This window comes from Lemur catta, chromosome 13 (genome assembly GCF_020740605.2).
Source record: "Lemur catta isolate mLemCat1 chromosome 13, mLemCat1.pri, whole genome shotgun sequence".
Lineage (NCBI taxonomy): Eukaryota > Metazoa > Chordata > Mammalia > Primates > Lemuridae > Lemur > Lemur catta.
The window spans coordinates 25,423,331-25,446,977 of NC_059140.1; the positions used below are offsets into that span (position 1 = coordinate 25,423,331).

The 23,647-nt window shown below is 37.2% G+C and overlaps 1 protein-coding gene and 1 pseudogene across 1 annotated transcript in view; both read right to left on the reverse strand.

Annotated features, from left to right (window-relative positions):
* Window positions 1-23,647, reverse strand: part of GPC6 (glypican 6) — a 1,073,567-nt gene that overhangs the window by 884,439 nt on the left and 165,481 nt on the right. The window lies entirely within an intron of this gene.
* LOC123648946 lies at window positions 6,937-7,852 on the reverse strand (annotated as a pseudogene).

Below are 23,647 nucleotides of genomic sequence, written 5' to 3' on the forward strand. Positions count from 1 at the left end.
CATGTGTACAAAGGGTGGTTTGTAATGGATCGTAAAAATCCAACTTGGCTATAAAAACCTATTCAAGCTTAATTGATGATTCCAGCAGCTACTAATACCCTCCTACCCAGAGTCACTGCAAAATAATTTGTGATTGCAGTATCTCTGAATGAGCACTCAAATGGTCTAACGAAGATGACCTCAGAGGTGCAGCAAGCCAAGTGGTATGTTGAATTTTCAGGCCAATGACCCACACAAAGGAGCTCTGGGCTAGGATGCCCAAGTGAGGATTCTAATCATACCTCTGAGTTTTTCTGAGTGAAAAGAGCTGAAAGAAACTAGGAATTATGCATTCTAAACTAGCTACAACTTCCAGATAGCTTAGTCTTAACCTTGGGTGGGTGGCGTTTAACTGTTAACCTTAGGAAGTGCTAATATAACTTATATGAGTGAATCCTGAAAAAAAAAAATTAAACAAGCACATATCTGATTTAGTACCAAAGCCAAGAAAATTCCTTTAGATTCCTTCTATTATTTTCCATTATTTTAGCATGATTCCTCAAACCACTATCTGTCCTTATTCTGTTAGACAATCTTCGCATCCTTTTCTTTCCCCATCTCTCTCTGTCATCTTTGCCTGTGAAGGCACATTTCCTCTGGCTCTATTCCCAGTGGAAATCAAGAAAAACATAGCTTTCCTGAAGAGTTCCTTGTATGACCACTAACATTTGTTTTAAATTAAAGTGTAGTAAATAAAATTGCCTGACATTCATATATTTGATTCTTTGCACCATTCATTCATTCATTCAGTAAGCATTTATTTAAAGTCTACTGTGTCCTTGACAATATGCTAGGTGTTAGGAAAGATGAATAAGAACTTCCTACCAAGAAATTCGGGATCCAGAATGGAAAACATAAAAGTAAAGAATTAAACTCAAGGTAGTGCAATTAGCACTACAATAGACAAACATAGTACTGACAGTAGGAACATGAAGGAGGTAACAATTGGCTTTGAAGAAGGGTAAAGAAGACAGTGAAGAGTTGACTGAGTCTACTTCTCCTGAAACAGAAAAGTTGGAGCATCCTGAATATTGATTTGAATTATTTTTCTCTTTAAAAACATCAGAACTGACAGATGTGTCCAGTATTAGATTTTGCCTAGAATTGCAATTTATGTTTAATATTCACATCACATACAAAAATGATACTTAACAGCCCCGACTATGACAGCATTGGGAACAAGGAGATGCTCTTCATCCATAACCTCCCATTACAGAAAATGAGGTTACATGCACTTGGGTGACTACTCTGTAAAAATAATGGTATCACATTCACCACTACCTAAATATAGTCTGGGTACAAAAGGAAAAAAGAAAAAGAAAACATAAAAATCCCTTACTACCCCAGACACCTGTATAGCATATTTTTTCCCATTTTCCTAATACCTTCTACCCTCTAACTCCACAAGAAAATATAAATTGAAGTAACAGGCAGCTGATTATAGCAGAAATATTTGCTTCCAACTTATCATAAGCAAAACCCAAATGATAGTCATATGAAGAGTTGGTGTAGTTTATGAACATAAGTTTCAGTTTTTGAGGATAAAAGACTAAACATACTATTGTCTCTCATTTTAAAAGAAAATGCTAATTTCTATACTTAGTGAAATAAAAATATCAAATTTTCCACTTGTACAAGCTTCCTGAAAATGCTTAGACTACCAAAATATTGGACTTATTTGGAAATAATAAAATATATGTGAAATGGACTGCATATTATATGTACAAACTAGGAAAAGTATTAAAAGGAAACAATTTCCTTGGCTGCCAGAGCAAAAAATGTGTTATTCAAATCTTTAAATTAAACTTTTATGAGCACTTCTATCCTAAAGAAGAGACATTTTTAAAAGAATGAAATCTATTGCTTTGGTTGTAGTATGGGCATGGCACGCCCATGTTTGTGATGTTGGGTTAATTCTTCAATTTCTATTCTCTTAATAGTATCAACCTTGGAAATCTGATATAAGAACATCTCTTTTTTCCTCAACCCGACTTAACACCAATTCACAACGACAGAGAGGAATTGCATTTTAACATTTTGTTGGAAATGTTTGCTGTGGCTCCTTTTAACAGTATCTTTTGATAACATTTTAAACAACAATTGAACATAATCAATAAATGGATTCACCAATAAATGTGTGTAATTATCTGAAAGAAATTTTAAAACATAAAATATAACACATTGAATTAATGAATTGCTTATATATAGTCACTGAATGAAAATGAAATCCTATATCTTCTAAGCATATATAATGGTTATTGCTATTCTAAATAACTTCTATTTTTACACTGGCCAAAGCACTGCTTTACAAAGCAGTTCTTTACAACAGTGATGTACTTCCTTAATGTCTTCAGAATCAAGTTCAAAATCCTTAGATCATTATTAAGACCATTCACTTTCTGGGTCCAATTTACAGTTTTATATTTCCAATTGTCATCTCTTTCTTGAACACCTTACATAACAGTCCCAAGAAAATTATATATTTGTGAAAGCATTAATGTCAGCCTGGTATATCCTTGATCTTTTTCAATCCTACCACTAAAATCATTCTCATTTTAAAAGTATGTGTTATTGTATCCCTAAGTCTGATTTCCACAAAGTAAGCTGTGAATATGCCTGGGTCTCCCCAAATGCTATGTGTTCCCTAAAGATCAAATTATTCACCCCTTGCCACCAATTACAAGCATTATGTTTTGCAACTAGTAGGTGCTTAACAAAGTGTGTTTAAATGAATCCAGTGAGAATTCATTACCTAATTAATACTGTTAACCTACCCAGACTCCTTGTTCAGCTACTTATTTTGCTCTCATTTGGCAAATTAGCTTCTCAAAATATTTTGTCTGGCAAAGGCCAAAAACACTATATTCATAAGAATTTATTCCTAGAAGTGATTCTTCAATCAAACATGATTCATATCATTAAAGTTTTTGAACATTTGATAACATCCTGATATAGTTCTGTGATATTAAAAAGTTTTTTTACTAGTGTTTGCATTTTTATATAATACAGGCAAAGAAGAAAAAAGGCAAGTAATCTAATGAAAAACAGTTGAACTGTAAGAAGATTGCAGAAAGGTATTAGGGTCTCTAACGAGCAAGAACTGTTCAAATATTGCTCATCCACCTATGCATAGATAGATATTAATATAAAGCCTTCCACTTGTTTTTTTAGGAAGATCTAGAAAATTCTTAAAGTAATCTTCAGAAGGCAAGCATGCAAATGATATGAGATAACCAGTAGCTAAAACTGAAATACTCACAGAATATTACCAATCAGTATGTAATTTCTACACAGTAGTTAGAGGACAAAGAATGGGAAGGTTTTACTGAATATTTTCAATAATAAAATATATATATACTTGGTAGGCAAATTAATGTTCAAAAAAGGAAGGTTAGACTTCAGTAAACAAAGATTATCTTGACGTGTCATACTTTCCCAGAAAACAAGCGTATAGCAAGTATGTCTATAATATGTTTGGGGATAGGAAATGAAAGACATGCATAGCAATCTTTTAAGATATTATTAAAACACGTTGATTTAAGCTTTTAGCCCATCAATTCTTGAAAAACTCATGCTTCTTTAGAATTTATTTGTGTTACTTGTGAGGGGTGGGAGGTGGTGGAGGGAGAAGGGTGATATAAAACTTTATATAGTAAAGAAATTGTTATTCTGGGGAATATTCATTTAACTCAGTATCACGTGTGGTCTTTTTTTTTTTTTTTTTATTAAGGCTAGTCGAGTGAAACGGTGGGAATGGAGAAGGAACAAAGGAATCTGTAACTGGTTGTGATCATTGGTTGTTAACACCACTGTACTTGGACCAGCCATGTGTCATCTTTAAGACACACAAAATCTTATAAACCGAGTCTCTTCCATTCCTACTGGCATCACCTTAGCTTGGGACCTCTTCACTTTAACCTAAGATTGCTGCAAGAACAATTTAACTGGTTTCCTTTCTTAGAATCTTTTTTGGCTCCAATTCTACCTGCACAATGCTGCTAGAATAATCTTTCTAAACTCCTTTTCATTTATGTCTTTCCTCTGCTTAGGAGCCTCTGATAGATCATTTTCACGGATCAGATTAAATGTACACTTCTCAGGCCAGATACTGGGGCCCTCTAGTAATCTTTCCCTTTTCTACAACAAGGCCCTTTACTTCCTCTCTCTAAAGTCAAAGTGAATTCCTGTCTTTACTTATTATGTTCTCCCTTCTCAAATGCCCACCCTTCTCTAAAATCCAGATCACTCTGTCCAGCAGAAAACTACAATGTCCCCAGTTAGCTGCCCTACACTTATTTCATCCTCCCACCCCAACTCCTTCTTCCCAGAGGAAAGGTTTATTTCCAATGCCTGTAACTTATGTATTGGTTTTCTAAAAATGCCTCCCTATTCTGCTCTAGTCCTTCAGCCAAACTGGAAGCTCCCCAAACCAGGTGGGTGATCTTTTTTGACACCCATCCTAATACATAGCAACACATAGCAAGTGCTTGGCAAGACATACTGAGGAATAAATAGTTTCTACCTTGCAATTTGTACCCCACTTGGTTCAGGTTCTCTTGCAAGAAAAATGTGAAATTTGATTAGACAGAATAAAGAAAAAATTAAAAAACCAAAAAAATCCATAGATGCAAAGCATCATTGCCATCTACTTCTCCACTAAGGCCTGTCTACACAAATGACCAAGTAGCAGAAACTCAGGAGGTAACAAAACTCTCACCTGGAATTGCCCAGCTTGTGACAAAGGGTTCTAGGAATTGTGGACATAGTCAAGCGGTTTGAAGAAATAACATCCGTGAAGATTCTGATAATTAGAAACTGATAATGAGAAAACTTTTTATATGATACTCTTTGGATTTCATTATCAGATTCTAAGGAATTATATGGTCATAAAATCAATGCATGGATTATTTATTAACTCACTCATTGACTCAGCCAACACTTGTTATACTACACTTTTAATATTCACAAAGTAAGATGAGGCTGTTGTTGATTGTGCCACACACAATACTAAACACATCCGGAGATTTTAGTCATGAAACTTTTGCAACAAACCTGTTAATTATATTGCATCATGATGATATTACAGATGATGAAACTGAGACTTAGAGAGATTAAATAACCCCTCAAGGATACATACCTAGGAAAAAGCGGCAAGAAGGTGCAGAAAAAGGTGCATACTAGACGAAAATATCTAAATTCTATAGAAAAGTTTTGTACAGGCACACTTAGGAGATATCACGGGTTCAGTTCCAGACCTGTGACCAGCAATAACAGGAATATCACAATAAAGAGAGTCACATAAACATTTTGGTTTCCCAATACATATAAATTATGGTTATACTATACTGTAGTCTATTAAGTGTGCAATAGTATTGTGTGTAAAAAAAAAAAAAAACCACCAATGTACTTACCTTAATTTAAAATACTTTATTGCTAAAAAAAGAAAACAAACCTCTGAACTTTCAGTGAGTTGTAATCTTTTTGTCAGTGGCAGGCCTTGCCTAAATGTTGATGGCTGCCTGACTGATCAGGGTGGTGGGGGCTAAAGAGTGGGCTGTGGGAATTTTTAAAAATAAGACAACAATGAAGTTTGCTGCATCCATTGACTTCCACGAATCTTTCACAAAAGATTTCTCTGTAGCATGTGACGCTGTTTCTTAGCATTTTACCCACAGTAGAACTTCTTTCAAAATTGGAGTCAATTCTCTCAGACTCTGTTGCTGCTCTGTCATCTAAGTTTATGGAATATCGTAAGTCCATTGTTGTCATTTCAACAATGTCCACAGCATCTTCACCAGGACTAGATTCCATCTCAAGGAACCACTCTCTTTACTCATCCATAAGAAGCAACTCTTCATACACTCAATTTTATCATGAAATTATAGCAATTCAGTCACATCTTCAGGCTCCATTTCTAATTCTAGTTCTGCTATATCCACCACATCTGCAGTAACTTCCTCCATTGAAGTCTTGAAAGCCTCAAAGTCATGCACGCAAGTTGGAATCCACTTTTTCCAAATGCCTGTTAATGTTGATATTTTGACCTCCTCCTATGAATAACAAATGTTCTTAATGGTATCTAGAATGGTGAATTCTTTCCAGAAGGTTTTCAGTTTACTTTGCCCAGATCCATCAGAGGAATCACTATTTATGCCAGCTAGAGCCTAACAAAATGTATTTCTTAAATAACAAGACTTGAAAGTTGAAATGATTCCTTGATTCCTGGGCTACAGAATAGATACTGTGTTAGCAGGTGTGGAAACGACATTCATCTCCTTGTACATCTCATCAGGGCTCTTGGGTGACCAGGTACATTGTCACTGATAATAATTTATTTTTTAAAGTCAAAATGGATTTTATTTATTTGTACTTAAACCAGGCAAACTGGTACTGATATCATCATGATGCAGTCAAATACAACCCATCTTTCTGCAAATATTAATGAACAAATTAGGAGTTATAGTAAAACACAGAGCCAAAGGGAGCAGAGGAAATCAGTGAAGGGCATTCTAGCTCAACACTTCACCTGAACAATTGAGGTTTTTAATAAGTAAAGCCTCCCAGCCCCAGAAAGTGGCAATAATCCTTCACACATCTTTGTACTTTTTCCTCTCTCTTCTTGCAGTTAGATTCTAAATCCTAAAACTATCCAAACTAGTGTTATATCCACTCATCTATAGCCAGAGACATCTATCATGTTGTTCTTAGCAGCCAAGGTTCTTGGAACCTCTTTGATTAGACTCTAATCACACCCCACCCACCCCCAATTCAATGCACTATGTAGGCTGAGAACCAGAACATAGAGGCAGAATACTTAGCTCTAAAACAAGAAAAATCCTACGAGGGAGGAAAGGATCCATCCGCTGCCTAGACTGAAATTAAGTAATATATCCATCTTCACACATCTTCAGGCTGAATGCTTATTGAGTAATTTAAGAAAGAATCCCTGGTTTGTGTGGGACTAAAACAGTCAGTGGTTTGTTGTATTACATTACGGCTTTCTCCAGCAGTTTCCAAAGTAACTTCTAAATCACCGGTGAGAAAATTTTGTTGGAACTGCAGGCAGGATTGTAGAGGTTCCTCCCCACAGTTATGAAAGCGGTTGTTCCAGGCCTGATTGTTCCAGGCTTGGGTGCACCGGGTCTGACGGTTCCAGGAATCCAAGACTGGCTGTTCCAGGCTTCGTTGTTCCAGGTTGGGTTGCTTCAAGGTCTGGTTGCCCAACAATGGACGGTTTCCAATGTGTTCATCAAGCACACCTGGTGACTGGAAGAATAGAGGCCTGGGTATTCTGTAGGTGTTGCAGCCTGAACCTGAGTCACATTGTTGCTATTCTATGACCAGTTGTTTTTCTGCCACCTCTTGGATTTCATTCTCTGGTTCTGGAAGCAGGTCTTAACCTGTTTGTAGCTGAGGTTCAGGGTGTTGGAAAGTTCTTGCATCTGCTGGATACTGAGGTGCTTCCATCTCTCAAATCTATCATTGAGTATACATAGCTGGGTTGTAGAGAACACAGTTCTGGTCTTCTGTTTCTTGATCTGGACCTTATCTTCCTGTTTCACTGCACTCTTCTCTACAGAAGTGGGTAGTTTTACTTTAGGAGTGGTGGAAGAATCCGGGCTGCCCTGAATCAGCAGATCTATGGAGGAAGGAAGAGGAGAGACAATCTCTGTGTGGGGCATCTCGGGAGAAGACATTTGCAAAGATGGATAATTTTCTTCAGGCCCATAAATCATAGGCAGTGGTGAAGAGTCCCTAGAATCAGATGCTTCAGAGCAGGCAGGCTTTGGGGACATGCTGGATCCACACTCATGTTATTGAGAAAGAGGGGAGGGAGAAAAAATTAAAGAGCTGGACTGCAAAAAAAAAAAAAAAAAAAGGTAAGATTTAAGTGTTTAAATACAATCTCCAGCTGTAAAAAAATCCAAAAGCTGGGATGAACAGAGTCCTCTCCACCACAGCAGGAGGCAACCCGCTCAATCCGGCAGATAGTAATATTTTGAAAGGAGTCTTTTATTCTGAGCAGCAGGTCTCAATAGCGGGTTTAAAATATTCAGTAAGCCATGCTGTAAATAAATTTGCTGTCATCCAGGTTTTCTTGTTACTTTTATAGAGCACAGCAGAGTAGATTTAGTATAATTCTTAGGGGGCCAAGGATTTTTGGAATCATCAATGAGCGTTGACTTCAACTTCAAGTCACCAGCTGCATTAGCCTCTAACAAGAGAGTAAGCCTATCTTCTGAAGCTTTGAAGTCAGGCAATGACTTTTCTCTAGCTATGAAAGTCCTAGAGGGCATGTTCTTCTAATAGAAGGCTGTTTCATCTACATTGAAAATCTATTATTTAATGTAGTCCCCTTCATCAATTTTCTTAGCTAGCTCTTCTGGATAAGCTGCTGCTTCACTTGGTGTTTCTCTTTGCACTTTTATGTTACAGAAATGGCTTCTTTCCTTCACCCTTGTGAACCAACCTCCGCTACCTTTAAACTTTTCTTCTGCAGCTTCCTCACTTCTCTCAACCTTCACAGAATTGAAGAGAGTTAAGGTCTTGATCTGAATTAGACTTTGGTTTAAGGCAATGTTGTGGCTGGTCTAATCTTCTATCCAGACCACTCAAACTTTCTGCACATCAGCAATAAGACTGTTTCACTTTCCCTTCATTCGTGTGTTCACTAGAGTAGCACTTTTAATTTCTTTCAAGAACTTTTCCTTTGCAATCACAATTTGGCTAACTGTTTAGTCCAAGAAGCTTTCAGTCTGTCTTAGCTTTTGGCGTGCCTTCCTCACTAAGCTTAATCATTTCCAGCTTTTGATTTAAAGTGAGAAATGTGTGATTTTTTCTTTCACTTGAAGACTTAGGGGCTATTGTCAGGTTATTAATTGGCCTAATTTTAATACTGTTGTGTCTCAGGGAACAGGGAGGCCCAAGGAGAGGGAGAGAGAGGAACAGCCAGTTGGTGAAGCAGTCAGAACACAGACACATTTATTGATTAAGTTCACTGTCTTAGATGGATGTGTTTCATGGAGCCCAAGAACAATTATAGCAGTAATATCAAAGATCACTAATTACAGATCACCATAACAGATATAATAATAATGAAAAAATTTTAAATATTATGGGAATTACCAAAATGTGACACAGAGACACAAAGTGAGCCCATGCTATTGGAAAAATGGTACCGACAGACTTGCTCCACACAGGGTGGTTAACAAACCTTCGGTTTATAAAAAACCCAGTATCTGTAAAGCACAATAAATAGAAGTGCAATAAAATAAGATATGCTTGTACTTAAGTATATTTTAAATGTGAATTCTGAACTGTTAAGTCTCCCTACTCTGAATTTCTTTAACATATTTTGTGTACTTCTATTCTGGAACATAACCCTTTGCAGTGAGTGTTATACTAATCTGTAAATGTGTCCATCACCCCTAATAGTTAGGCAGCAAGCTTTTAGAGGATGGAGGACTTTTTCATAAGTGTAAACTGCCCAGGATACAAATCTCAAATAAAGGACTCCCTAAGTATATATGGAATGAAAAACTGCATTTTTGTGTTTAAACAAGCATGCAGAAGTATGATCTTGATTTTTTCAACCTATGTTTATAACTTGGAGCTTCAGAAACTATACTTAGCATTAAAGTTCCTCTCCCATTGCCACCAGCATTCTAAGACCAGATATTGCTTTCAGATAGAAAATTTAACCATCCTTAGAAAAAGTTAAATACATACCAGTTTGGGTTTCAATCGTGCTATCATCTGGTACTGGGATGGTACATAATGTATTTAATGTGGTCTGGGAAGAACATTACATAGCACAAGAAAATGTCTGATTTATTGTCCAGCTATAAATACATTCCAAAATCTTGTTTGTAACTTTTTATCACTGACAACTGATGTGCAGATGATTTCAATATCTTATTTACAATGACATTTTTTCCACCATATGTATTCCAGAGGGTTCTGTCTTTCAAGTTACTTTCCATGACTGTTGGGGGTTAGGGCCTCCATTCTATTTTTGATATGGAACTGCAATAGTCATGCAAATATCTTCAACTGGTCTTGATTATGGGGATTTACTCAAGTGACACAATGCACATCTTGGATGAATGTATGGAATGTATGGTGTTGGATCTGCTGGGAGTGTGATCAACCTAGGAGGTGAATTTCTTTCCATGGGGCAGCTGCAAACACCTTGGGAACACTAAGGGCAGGTGTTATTAGTGAGCCAGCAAATTTAGATTCTGGAGACATCATATATCTCACTCTATCTTTCTACACACAAAGCCCATTGGTATCTGTAACCCAAAAAGGAAATCTGTTCATCCAGAAACATGTTAGCTGAAAACTGCCCCATTTGGTCCTTGCCTCTGCAGTCTTACGTCTTTATAATCATCCCAAATCCCACCTCCACTCACAACTGGGCTTGCAAGTTTAAGGAATTGAGAAGAATACCATGGACTGAGAGGCATTCTGGTTTTACTGGTGACTTTGTGTCATCAAGGGTCTCTTAAAGCTTTGCTTCAAATGCCTCAAGGGAGAAGTTTCTTTTCTTTTACTGAGGGGTTTCTGGTATGAAATTTCTCCACTATTTGGCACAACAGTAAGAATTACCCTTCTGGTGTCTGATTTAACCAAAGCTGTTAGAAGTGTAAAACAAAGCAAAAAAAAAAACAAAAATAAAAACAACAAACTAAACAAAGCAAACAAACTCACAAAACTTTGCTGAAAATTACTGAAGTGACATAAGAAACAAAATTTAAGAAAACAGAACTACCACATAACCCAGCAATCCCACTATTGGATATATGTCCAAAGGAAATGAAATCAGTATGTCAAAGAGATATCTGTACTCCCATATTAAATTAATTAATTAATCAGTTAATTAATTAATACAGAAATGCTTCCTATGGCTCTTGGTATAGTGGTTTTTATTAGAGCAGGCAAACATAGTTATATTTTAAGTGAAAAAAAGAACAATTTCCAAATATAAGCTCTGAGATGTTTTTCTTTTTCTTATCAAAATCTCTACCAAACCTCTCTCTCTTTGCTGTCCTTATCTTCAGAATTTTGGCAGTAATTTCACCCTTTAGGCTGCAGATTACTTAAGAAGAAATTTACAAGGAGAATAATGGAGATAAATATCTTTAATTTTCTACCACATTTTGTCTTCAGAAAATATAGGCAAGCTGTGCTTTGCTTTTATTTACTGTTTGTTTCTGCTAGGTAGTAAATTAATACATCTTTTAGCAAGGGAGCTATTTGGGGCATCAGTACTGCCATCACACTTTCAACTACACGCTTAGAGCCTCATTCCCCAGAAGCACATATTCAAATGCTTCAGAAAGACTGCAACTTTGAAGATATTTTGTTTTTATACAACATTACACAAAACCAGCAAACTCCACTTCATTTATTTGTGTCACCATGGTTCTTGCAAATTCTTTGTGCACTGTCTGTACTCCTTCAAGGGACAGCTCAAATATCACCTCCCCTTAACAGCTGATGAAGATGCTGATGCTCTATTTGCTGTGCTGCCAATACATTTCACTTACACCTTTATTATGGCTCTTACCAAAGACTTGGCTGGAGATACAGGCATGCATGGATCTGTCAGTCATTCTCACCCACCACCTTCCCCTCAGGTTCACAGGGTAAAATTTGAACTTTGTAAAGGCAGTGCTTATTCTATAACTCACTATATGTAATTTGTCTTTATTAAAGCTTGGCAGGGTGTGCTCAATAGTTATTAGTTGAATTAAATTTGGAAAAACATCTTGTGTCCTATTCTGAGTCAGTCTGATTTTGTATCCCACCCAAGGATTCTGTAGTTAATAATGGTATCAGGTGACATATATAAGATTAAGGCTTTTTAGTAAACTTCTAAGGACACATTTCAGTTGAAAGAACTCTGAATTTCACTGGACTCCCACAGTCCATTAAACAGACTTTAGAACAAAATCAGACTTCTCCAGACATTTTTATCATTGCAATACCTCTAGCATCATTCATTCAAGAAACAACAAGTTTAATATGTCTTATCTACAGGAAGAAAAGCAAGTCAAAATGTTTTGATCACCTACAATTTGCTAGGCACTTGGATAAATAGTTTAATAAACTTGATCAGAATTATTTCCAAAGCCAACATTGCCCATCTTTTTTCTCATGGCAAATTTGTCTCATCCTTCATTCAAAATCCTTAATACTCAGATTCATAGCATATACATATTTTTCTAAGATAATTTCATAGAGATGGCTGTCATAAAACATATGTAAGATATTAAGACTTTAAGAATGGGTGTTTTGCGTGTAGCAAAAACAAATTACAAGTGCCTTTTGAATTAAGTGGATTTTCTTCCGGCTAATAGGACTTTAGTTAATTTTCACTTATCTTTCACTTATCACTGTCTGAAATATTGCATAAAGTTGTATGTAATAATTCAATATTGAAGAATTACTTTTTATGTGTAGATAAAAATTTTTGATATTTATCACCTTAATTATTTAAGTTTTAAAGTGCTGTATGTGGACTTTATATGGCCAAAAGTCATATTTTCTCGATACTTTATAGGTAAATATATCCTTTTTTGTATAAACGTCTCCTCCCAACCCAGCTTAAAATAAATATTAATTTCTTAAGTGTATAAACGATGAATTGCACAGAACTTGATCCCATTATCAACACAAATGCTTCATGAGAAATGTTAGGTTAGTGTAATAATTACAAAAGTATTTAGCATTAAAAAATACTAATTCCCAGAGATCATGATAGTCAAAATATTGCTTGCTTGGAAATGTTATCGACACAGTTTCATGGATTCATTATATTGCAAAGGTAAAGATCATTCTTTCTTGTTTAAAAGAAAAATAAAGAAATCATATCGTTTCCAAAACACTTTATGGTAGAATTTTTGAACACAGGTCTAGTGGTACATCTAGGACTAATTTTCCCACTACTAGCTTTCTAATAGCTGCCTCCATTATAACCAGTCTGAGTGTTATTAGCTGAATTTTTAAAATGTGTTGAACTGTTTGAAATTGCTTCCTGTCAATACCGTTTCATAAAGGGATAAATTGTTTCCTCCTTAGTTTCAAATGCAGAATAGCTTGGTGATTACATAGCTCTTTCATATAAACACAAAATTGTCTAAGTATCTAAACTCTTTAGAAGGAGCACTTTGCAGGATTTTCTCAAGATGTAAAGAGCAAATGAGTAGGCATTTGAAGGCGCTGAAGTAATGTTTGCTGTACTGTATTATCAGTACACTCTGCCAAGTAAATTCTGTCTTCAGTTTGGCCGCCAGAGCTTGTTCCTATTTACACCGGATCCTCAGACTGAGATCTGGTTGGTCTGTTCTGCAGGTTGTTCAGTCGCCCTTATATTCCATTCATCTTGCCATCTCTTCCTGCCTACTACCTCCCACTAATGGAGCTTCCCTAGTCATTTCCTCTTCCCTTTCTCCCGGCATAGCTCACACAGTTAATTCTACAAACGTCAAAATGGTACCTTCTATCCACTTAAGTAATTTTCTAAATTCTTTTCTTTCAATTTTCACTTACAAAACTAATATTATGCTACTGCTACAAAGTACAATCATATTATAGGTAAAAATGAACTCTCTATTCCTAATTATACATTTCGCATTCTGCCTCTTGCTTTGCATTAGGAAAAAGCATTCTCAAAGAAGACTTTAAAAAAAAGTCTCATTTCATTTACATGATATGCGACTAAAAATTATTAATCACTATTTTATCAAGCATCTGATTCTACCTTAATTTTTTTTTTTGCTCTTATTTTTCTTCCACAAATGTTCTCCTTCCCAAAAAGAATTCTTTACCCTACAACTAAGTACTACAGTAAAATTGTCACAGCACTCCTGAATGCAGCCTTTGCCAAAGGCATACTGGAGTAAGGAATATTTATTAGCAAGCTAGCAATCCAGTATTGTTAGGAAGAAAAAGCAACCCTAGAGTTTCACATATTGATCAAATCCTAAGCCTGAGGATAGCCTGTACCAGCGATTGTTTCCACAGGTAACCTGGAATTCCCAAGGACACACAATCCTGGCTCGCAGATGCCCCTATTTTGCCATTTCTTTCATGTGGGTCAGGGCACCTGTGCACAATGGACAGACTGTCCCTCAGTCCACGAGATATGCACCACCTTGAACACCATAAACTTACAGTATAATGGTGACGGGAAGAAAAAAAAAAACATACTGAGAATTCAACTACAAGGTCATCGTTTGCCCCTTTTCTTAGCAGTTACCAATGCAGAGATGGAGACCCTCATTGCAGAATGCCTAGGGGCTGCTATCCTGACATTCTCCTGAATAACAAGTGTTTTAATCAGCTGCCTAGTTAACCCACAGCTACCTGGATTGACAGTGTGTCTAGCGATGGGAGGCAAATGGAGAGATGGAAGCAATTATCAGGAGTTAAGAAAAATAACCAAAAGCTGAAACATCTGCCTCAGTTACGGCCCTAAGTTAACAAGGCTCCTGTAGAGCGCCTTTATCCCTCACCTGTGGTCCCCAGTACTAATACAGGTACTAATACCAAGTTTTCATTTTATTCTGAGTAGAAATACTCTTCATAGCCTGGAGTGGTGATGAAGTTGATGGAGTAGATAAATAAACACAAATCTCATTAAGGAGGGATTTTTTTCTTTTCTTTTGAGGAGGCTCTAAGAAACAGAAAGTTTAGAAAGTTCAGAGAAATATGTAGGAGTACTGCAGCCTATCAAAGAAATTATAATTAGCTTTGGGAGAGTGTTCAGTTTGTTCAGCAGCAGAATAAAAAAAATTTCACATCATTTTAGCAAAATCACCGTTCCTCTCTTTTATCTGTGTAATGTCAATGGCTGAGATTCCAATCCATTTAGCACTGAATTAAGAGTAGAACCACTGTACAGAAGGTGCTTAGGCTTAGTGAAAACTCTGCGCTGCAGGTAGAAGACATGAACTCCAGTTAGAAAACATGAACTCCAGGATTGAGGATCCTGAGAAACAATGTCTAGTTTTAGTGCCACCAGCAACCAACAGTGTGACTTCTTGAGCCTCAGTTTTCTTATCTGTAAAACGAGTTGGGTTAGACCTGTGATATTCAAAATGGGTGGTTTCTTCTCTTTAACATTTAAATTATTTGTTCAAACCAATGTTACCTGGAAGCTTATGGTTTAAAATTGTATGGAGTGGGTTCATGCTAGAGAAACACTTGGTAACAGTCTCCTCCCCATAAGATGCCTTGGGCATCTCAGAAGAATACTAGCAAATAAAACTGGGAAAAGATAATCTAATGATGATCTAATATCCCTAGGACTCTCAGAGGTACTAATGCAGAACATATTTAAGAATATAAGTAGTAGGTAAAGCACTCTGGGTAACAATCATTACACATTGATAGTTTTCCTCTATTTGTCTCCAAGGCCAGGAAATAAAAAATCTACCTCCAGAGTGGAGAAGATTTTAATCTTCAGACAATGAACATTTTCAACAGATGATATTATAATGGAGGAAATATAGATTTTCATCCCTGAGAAATGGAAAGAAAATCTGATGTCTGAGATCTTTGAATAAACTGTAACAGCAGGAGGTGGATTGCTGTTTGTCTGATGCTCCCAGGAAGGCAACATTCTCTCTTTAATATGTCCACACTTTGGTTCCTGCTTTCTAAGAAATAAGCAAGCCCATTTTTCCCCATAATACTACTGTACACTAGTTTGTAAAGTCTCACTGAATGGGTGAAATACCTTATTATATTACACATAAATCCTCAGCAGGATTGCACTCAATTTCATTGCCATTGCCGAATACATTATTTTTCCTGATCAGAATAATGCAAATAAAATATTGACTTAAAACTATATTGGGGCTTCTTCAATTTAATAAAGTTGACAGAATTTCCAAAAACTGGGATACTACGAAATTTAGACCTAGAGTATAGCTAATTTAGTTTACTATACTTGAATTCATCGAATTCCACTAGAATACTGTTACAGTTATCACAGGTGTGAATAATTATTTTGCAAAAGAAAATTCATTTCATCTGTCTAAAAGCTTTACTCTCAAGGAATACCGAGAGTATTGCATAAAACTTTTTTAAAAGTAAAATAAGACCACAAGTGTGCATATGTATGTATCTCTGTATGTATATGTAGAAAACAAAAATGATCTGTATTTCTGCTTGTTCTGGCTGATCACATCCGTCTTTGCATCCATTTTTCACTCCATGAACTGCTGTGCACCCCTATGAAGCTGTCGCTGTACTATGGGGTTGGTGGTATAAAGATGAACATACCTTCATGCAAAGCTGAAGGCTTCCCAAGCTTTTATACAATCAGAGATACAATGGAAATGATATGAAATATCATAGCATGAAATCATAGTGTGATAGTGGGAAACTTACTGATGTCAAATAAAACATCACATCTCAGAAGCACTTGTCACATTTCCTGGGCTATAAAGGCTAAGGAAATACTATATAAACAGTTTCTGTTACAATAATAATTTTCATCAGTACTAACAACATTACTAAATAACAAATATACCAAATGAAAGTCTATTAGGAGACATACATACATGTAAACATAAAATTATATGTCGATATCCTGGGCTCAAAACGAGAAAGAAGCTTCTCCTTTTAGCCCCACCTGGAAGGGGTGGTAACGGCTTCAAAGAGGAAGTGATATTCAATTAGATCATTTTTTTTTCAATTTCTTAGCTCAGTAGTAGTCATTCTCCAAGAGGAGAAATCAGAAAAAGATATAAAAGCAAGCAAGGAGCTGTAGGGGGTGGGGAGGGTGTTCTGGCTGCAGCCAGAACCGTTTATTAAATCTGTGGTTTTTGGTAAAGTGTTTTGTAAAGGCGGGGTTCGGGGAGAGATGAGACACACTAAAGCCATATCGTGTGAAGGGCCTTGGATCCGTATTGAGAAGTTTGGGATGTACTCCTAGGGAATGAAGATAAGCTTGCAGCTTTTAATTTAAGAATTGAAAAGAACAGTTACTAGAAAGGAGGCCAAGCAACACCGGTTTCACAACAAACTCTCTTCTGAGATTACTGGAGCATGTGATCCTTACACTATTTCTATTTGGCTTCGACCCCAGGACTGACTTTCAGTTTTTAGACTCAGTGACTCTGGGATTTGACCACTGGCTGTGTCCCTGAATTGATTGTTTGGTGAAACCCATTTAATCTTCTGATCCTCTTCTTATTTCCATCTTCTCCAGCCCTGATGCCTCTCCTAGCTCCCAGAGGTCTGCATCAGGCTGTGACAGGTGTACATTGAACTAGTACCTTTAAATACATTCCTTTTCTTACGTTTTTAAAATTGACAAAAAACATTTACATACATTTCATTCAAGGCACTTCTGGAACTGTTCACTCAACCCGGTCCATGGAAGCGGGAATAGGTTTATCAGATTTTCTATGTTGCTAACGCGGCCAGTACCCAGCCAAGTCCCAGTAAAAGCTGAAGCAAAGAGAAACACTGATCTTACCCCTACTTGAAATTGTTATAATCTATCCATCATGGATTTTTTTGCATTAATTGTAATTTCAACTAATATTGCACTAAAATATATTAATTTGTTAAAATTTCTTTGGATTGCTCCTTAAATTTTCCACCCAAGGTGAGTGCCTCATTTGTCCTACCCTCCTCCCACCCCTGAAAGTAGCATTTTTATCTCAAGCACTCACCACTGGGATCGGATGGGCTGTGTGTCCAGAGGTAGGCGCACAACATCTAAAAAGCACTATGCCCCATGACCAAACATCCATGGAGAAAAGAGAGTGTTTCCCCAGAGACGAGCCTAATATTTCCAGTAACTTCATAGTCTGCCCCATGTGGTCCTGTTTCCATATCATCATCCTTGAAACATATGATATAGAAATCAAGGCCTCTTAATTTTAAGTTTCAACAGTAAAGCTAAACTGGAATAAAAGTATTCAATGAAAACCACTTGACAAATAAGACCAGAAACCTCTTTCCGAGACATTTTTATTTTATCTGTAGATAAAAGAACAAATACAACCTCATTAACATGTATTTTTCAACTTAATAATAATGATGATGATAACGTGTCTACTCTTTTTGCTACTAACATCAGGCTTTTACAGGATTTTTTAGAGTTAGGTGGGAATCTAACGCTAAATCGTTCAGGTCGCACTGCGCGGTGGGTCCCCCCTTCAGGACGGAAGAATGGATGGGAGTGGATCTCCCCAGCTGCCAGTAGTGCCGGCTGCCAGCAACTCACAGCCAAGCCCTTCTCCCGGGTCTGACCGTAGCTGAAGGAAGCTGTTTTGCCTAAGGCTGTGCTCGAACCTTAGAGAAGCCTGCCTCCAATAACTGGTCAATGGCCTCCTTGCATCAATTTGGAGCAACTCTTAAAGTCATCCCAGCTGTAGATGGCCTCAGAGGTGACCATCAGAGATGGCCTCAGAGAGACCCCCCCTCCCCGCCCCCAGGGCAACTATAGCAAAGTTCAACTTTTTCCTTTTCCCTCTGCCCAATCCTGCTTCCTGCGCTCCCTAGACGTAAACTTCCTGCACACAAATATCCATCTCAGAGTGTTTCTCCCAGGGAACCCAGGGTTTGACACACTGAAATCCTTAAAACGTATCTGGAAAAAAATACAAGTCCTAGCTGTGAGTGAAAGAAAAGACAGACCCAGTATCCCATCTGGTGAAAAGGGGACGGATTTATACCACTTGGCGAAGTTGTACTTTGTCTCAAGTGTCACCGTGGTCATGGGTCATCCATCCCCTTAATATGGGCAGGTCCTCTGCTTGTCTGCTACATAAACTGTCCCACGTTTGCCACTGACCATCTCTATTAATGAGATATATACACTGAAGCACTTTCTATTGATTTAACTAAAACGGCACTGCAGCGCCTCTCACTATTTTATAAAGGCAAAAGGGAAAATGATCACACCTCCATCAGTCAAGGAAGTATCACAAGTCTGTTGGTGGCAGCCTGGTGGAGGGGGCACACTTCCCTGCACAGAGAAAGTAATGCTCAAGAAGAAATCGTTCCCAGAGACACGATCCATTCTAAGTACAATGACTTAGCAACCAGTGAAAAAATAAGCACATTTAAATAAATTTGAAAGTAACTGAAAGCGCTAAACTGCTTGAAATTCGGGTTATCCCTCATGGAATAACCAAAACATTTTTACCTTATGCAATGTCTGGATGTAAGTAGAAGAAAAAATAAATTTTGAAATTTAGTAGTTCTGAGTCATCCATCCAATATTAAGCAATGTGAAATGTATTACTCAATATTCAGGGACATTTAATTTTTTTTCCTTTATAAACATGGAATCCTAAGATATTTTTAACTCTTTCCCCACTTTCTGTCCTGCTCAGAGAACGTTCTCGAATGTATTTGTAATGAGGTGGTTAGATACACCTGGCCTCATAGGACGGCATTCAGTTCTGTTTGACGATTATTATTATATTATTAATCTTCCCACGTCCCAAAAAACAAGGCATGCATTATCTCATTTATTCCCTACCAGAACCATATGAGGCAGATATTCCTATGCGTTGTTTTACAGATGAAAAACCCAAGACTCCTAAGGAGGTTAGGTACTTTGCCCCAAACCACCCAGCTAACGAATGGGAGCCGGGTGGATGTCAGCACCGTGTCTCTGTTTCTAACCATTACCCAGTGCTGACTCCGGACATTAAGATAAAACACATCCTAGGCAAGCAACATCGCCTTTTTAGCACAAATTTATGTGGAAAACAGTCTTTAATTAAATCTCTATTCCGTGCTTTTTAAGGCCTTCATTTAATTTGTGTGAGCACATTCTCTCTCTCATGTTGCTAACTAGAACCTTCCCAGGAAGGGCAGGCAGGTTTTTACAGAGAATGCCTTTGAGGGTGCTTTTTTAAAATTCCGCTATATTTTGGACAGTCAATTCAATGCAGGGACATTATTCTGCTGTAAAAAAATGTTTTAAATACCAGTTAATTATAACCTTAAATATGAATAATCTGCCAACTAAATCTGCCCCTCTTTTGTTCTGAACAAGTGTTCGTATGCATTCACTCATCTTCAAAACTTCTCATCTTAAAATTAAGTTCAAATGGTATATGTGCAGAAAAAAGACTGAAAGGAAACACACCATATATTACCTAAATGGACTCCAGGGGTTATCTTAACTATTTTCTTATTTTAGCTCTTAAAATTAAAAAAATAATAACCATAAATTTTAATCATATTCCATATCAATGCAGTGGCAGGGAAACTGTTCAGAAAGTAATTATGTGGGTGTTTAATCTGTGTTTGATTTAGAAAAGGAGGCAATTTAACTTTAAAGGCAAACTATACATTAGGAGCTTAAAGACAGAAAAAAATCTCACATGGGAACACAACGTGTCATTATGATCATTTCTCTAAATGAAAAATCTCAAGTAATGAATTTTGTGGATAATTTCATATTCTGAAGGTGTTGCTTATAATTCTTTTCCATTTGAAGAAAAAATCTTGCTCTTTTTGAGGCAGAACAACTCTGGGGAAGGAGCATGAATTCAATCCAACAAATGTGCATTTATTGCTTACTCTAGGCAAATCAGCAAGGGGAACTAGGGACAGCCAAAAGTTGAAGAATAAGGTGAATATTTCACCAGAGATTTTCTTTTCGGATTATATTTAACTTTCCTAATAACAAAGAGACTCAAAAATTCTACGAAAATGTGATACTGAAAATTGCAACTATCACATAATTGCGCCAAGGTCGGTAGAAAAATATTCTATTAGTCAGGCTGAGGAAATCAATCATCCACTGTGCATATGAAGCAATGCCACACACCCCACTTAACATCCACTTTAATAACAGTTCTGGAACAGGTCTTCACGCTAATGAAAAACAACATTCCTTTCCAATAATTTCCACTTTCTGGTCAGAACAACTACGTGCTCAAACAATAGCCAAGACAGCCATATTAGTCATTCTTTCTTCAAGCTTTCCACCTGCTCCCATTAAAAAGAATGTTAACTGGAGAAAACTATACACAGGGGTGATTTCAAGTGCATCTGCACATTAGGGACTTTCGAATAGTCCAATAAACGTTGCATTATACACCATTTAAAGCAATACGGTTTTAAAGAGTGGAAGAAATATTCCCAGTGTATATGGCTCATTCTTGTTCTTAAAGAATAAGGAAATTTTCTGTTTGCTTCTAAACAAGCTATTTCAGTAAATTTAGTGAAGTGGTGAGCAGAAAATCAATTCCTAACAATTATCATAGCTAATAGTTTTTTAAAACAACAAAATAACAATGATGCTAATAGCCAGTACTACCATGTAAATAAACTGACAGAAAAGTGACAGCAATGAAGTTCATGAATCAATTGCTTTGTACAATTTGAGGAGTAGGGCTCCTGGCAAGGTGTTTCCTGTGCTAATCCCAAGGAAACATGAATGGTCGACACTGCACCATAAACTCCTCTTCAGTCTTCATCTCATTCTCTATCTCCATGCCCACTTTCTCAAAAGTATCACAGGAAGTGACTTCTCCTAGATAAGGAGGCCCCAGCTGACTTCCTCCAGGACCCTGATACCCTACCTGCCACTCAGCCCCTCCAGACAAAATGTTCTTTTTTTGCCAAGCTTGCTTCCACCTTAGGGCCCTTGCACATACTCTCCCCTTTGTTTGGAAGTTCTTTCTGGAGATTCTCCCATGCCTGGCTTCTTCTAGTCATTCAGGCTCCACCATGACCCTGACACTCCATGTGAGTAGACATTCCCACACCATTGCATTACCTTGTTTGATTGTCTTCATAGGGACTTACCATCTTACTAGAGTCAAAGCTCTGTGGATCGCTAAGATCCTTACCTCTTGTAATAACCATGGTATCCCCAGGAGTTACAGTGCCCTGGCATGTGATAGAAGTACAATGGATTTTTGCTGAATGGACAAATGAATAAATAACTGAACCAGCATCTTTTGTTGAAATGACTGCAAAGATCTCTCTTTTCTTCACAGAGAAACAAGGATAATCTTTCTAAAATGAACATCAGGTGTCACTTTCCTTCTTCAAATATTCTTTGGATTACCCTTGTAATTAACATTCTAATCATCTTCCCTTGTCTTCAAGGTCCAGCAAAATCTACTTCCTGCATACCTCTCCAACCTCATCTCATTCCTGCCCTTCTTCCCCTTTCCTCCCCCTCCCCCACACTGAGATCAATCCCTCTGAGGGCTTTTGCATTTGCCACTCCTTCTGCTTGGAAAGCCATTCTCCAAGTATTGGCGTGAACACCACCTTTCTTTCCATAGGACTCAGTTCAAACGGCACCTCTTCAAAAGGCCTTTCCTGAACACCTTAGCTAAACTGGGATCAGAGAGCCAACTAGGACTGTGGTTTTCACTAGAATACCTATATTTATAAAAGGGCAGAAAAAGTAACTGATTAGGATGGATAAGAATAGCTTCTATCAATTTATTAGTGGTAAGAACTCAGCTTAAATTTGACAACATTGTTGGTGCTATCTGCATATTAATTTTTAGAATGTTGCTTTTTCACTGCAATAGTAATCTGTGGCAAAAACAGTATTCTTCCATTGTGTGTGTTGGGGGGATGGTTATTATTAGACATTATTCAATGAGCCTCAGTTATCGTTACCTTTATTCTCCCATTCAGATTTAATTAAATGATTAATCTTTTCTTCTTATAACTTCTTCCACAATTCTCTCTTTCCCTCCCAACATAACAGACACAGAAGGGCACAGTAGCTTCACAGCTTTGGTTCTGTTTGTATTTATACTTACTTTAATTTCAAAGGTTTAACATAAAACTCAGTTTCATCTGCAAACACAGCTCTTACTATTCTTAACAAGTAAGGTACCTAAACACAATAAAAGAGACACTACCATCAAAGAATGAGAGGTCTTGAAGGAACAATTTCCTACCAGAAGGCAGGTAGACTCTCAAAAAAGAACTTCACAGAACTGTTGCTAATGGGTTTCACTGTGTTAAAGGTTTGGATTCAATCCTTATGGAGGTGTCGGGCAGGTGGGAGGCGGGGAGGAGGGGATGGGTATATTCACACCTAATGGGTGCAGTGAGCACCATCTGGGGAATGGACACCCTTGAAGCTCTGACTTGGGTGGGGCAAAGGCAATATATGTAACCTAAATATTTGTACCCCCATAATATGCTGAAATAAAACTAAAAAAATAAAATAAAATAAATGTTAGCTGTTGTTACAAAAAAAAATTCCTTATGGAGATGTTATATTAACTATCAGTTGAAAGGCAAATACAAAAATGCAGGGTTTTATTTATTTATTTATTTATTTATTTGGTTTTTCTATTTTTTTTATTTATTTATTTTTTTTTAGAGATGGGGGTCTCACTCTGTCACCAAGTAGGCTGGAGTGCAATGGCACAATCACAGCTCACTGCAACTTCCACTTTCAGGCTCAAGGGATCCTCCTGGCTCAGCCTCTCAAGCAGCTAGGACTACAGGCACAGGCATCCACCTAAATTATTTTTTAATATTTTTACAGTGTTAAATTTTTTCACAGTGTTGCCTAGGCTGGTCTTGAACTCCTGGGTTCCTGCAATCCTCCTGCCTCAGCCTCCCAAAGTCCTGA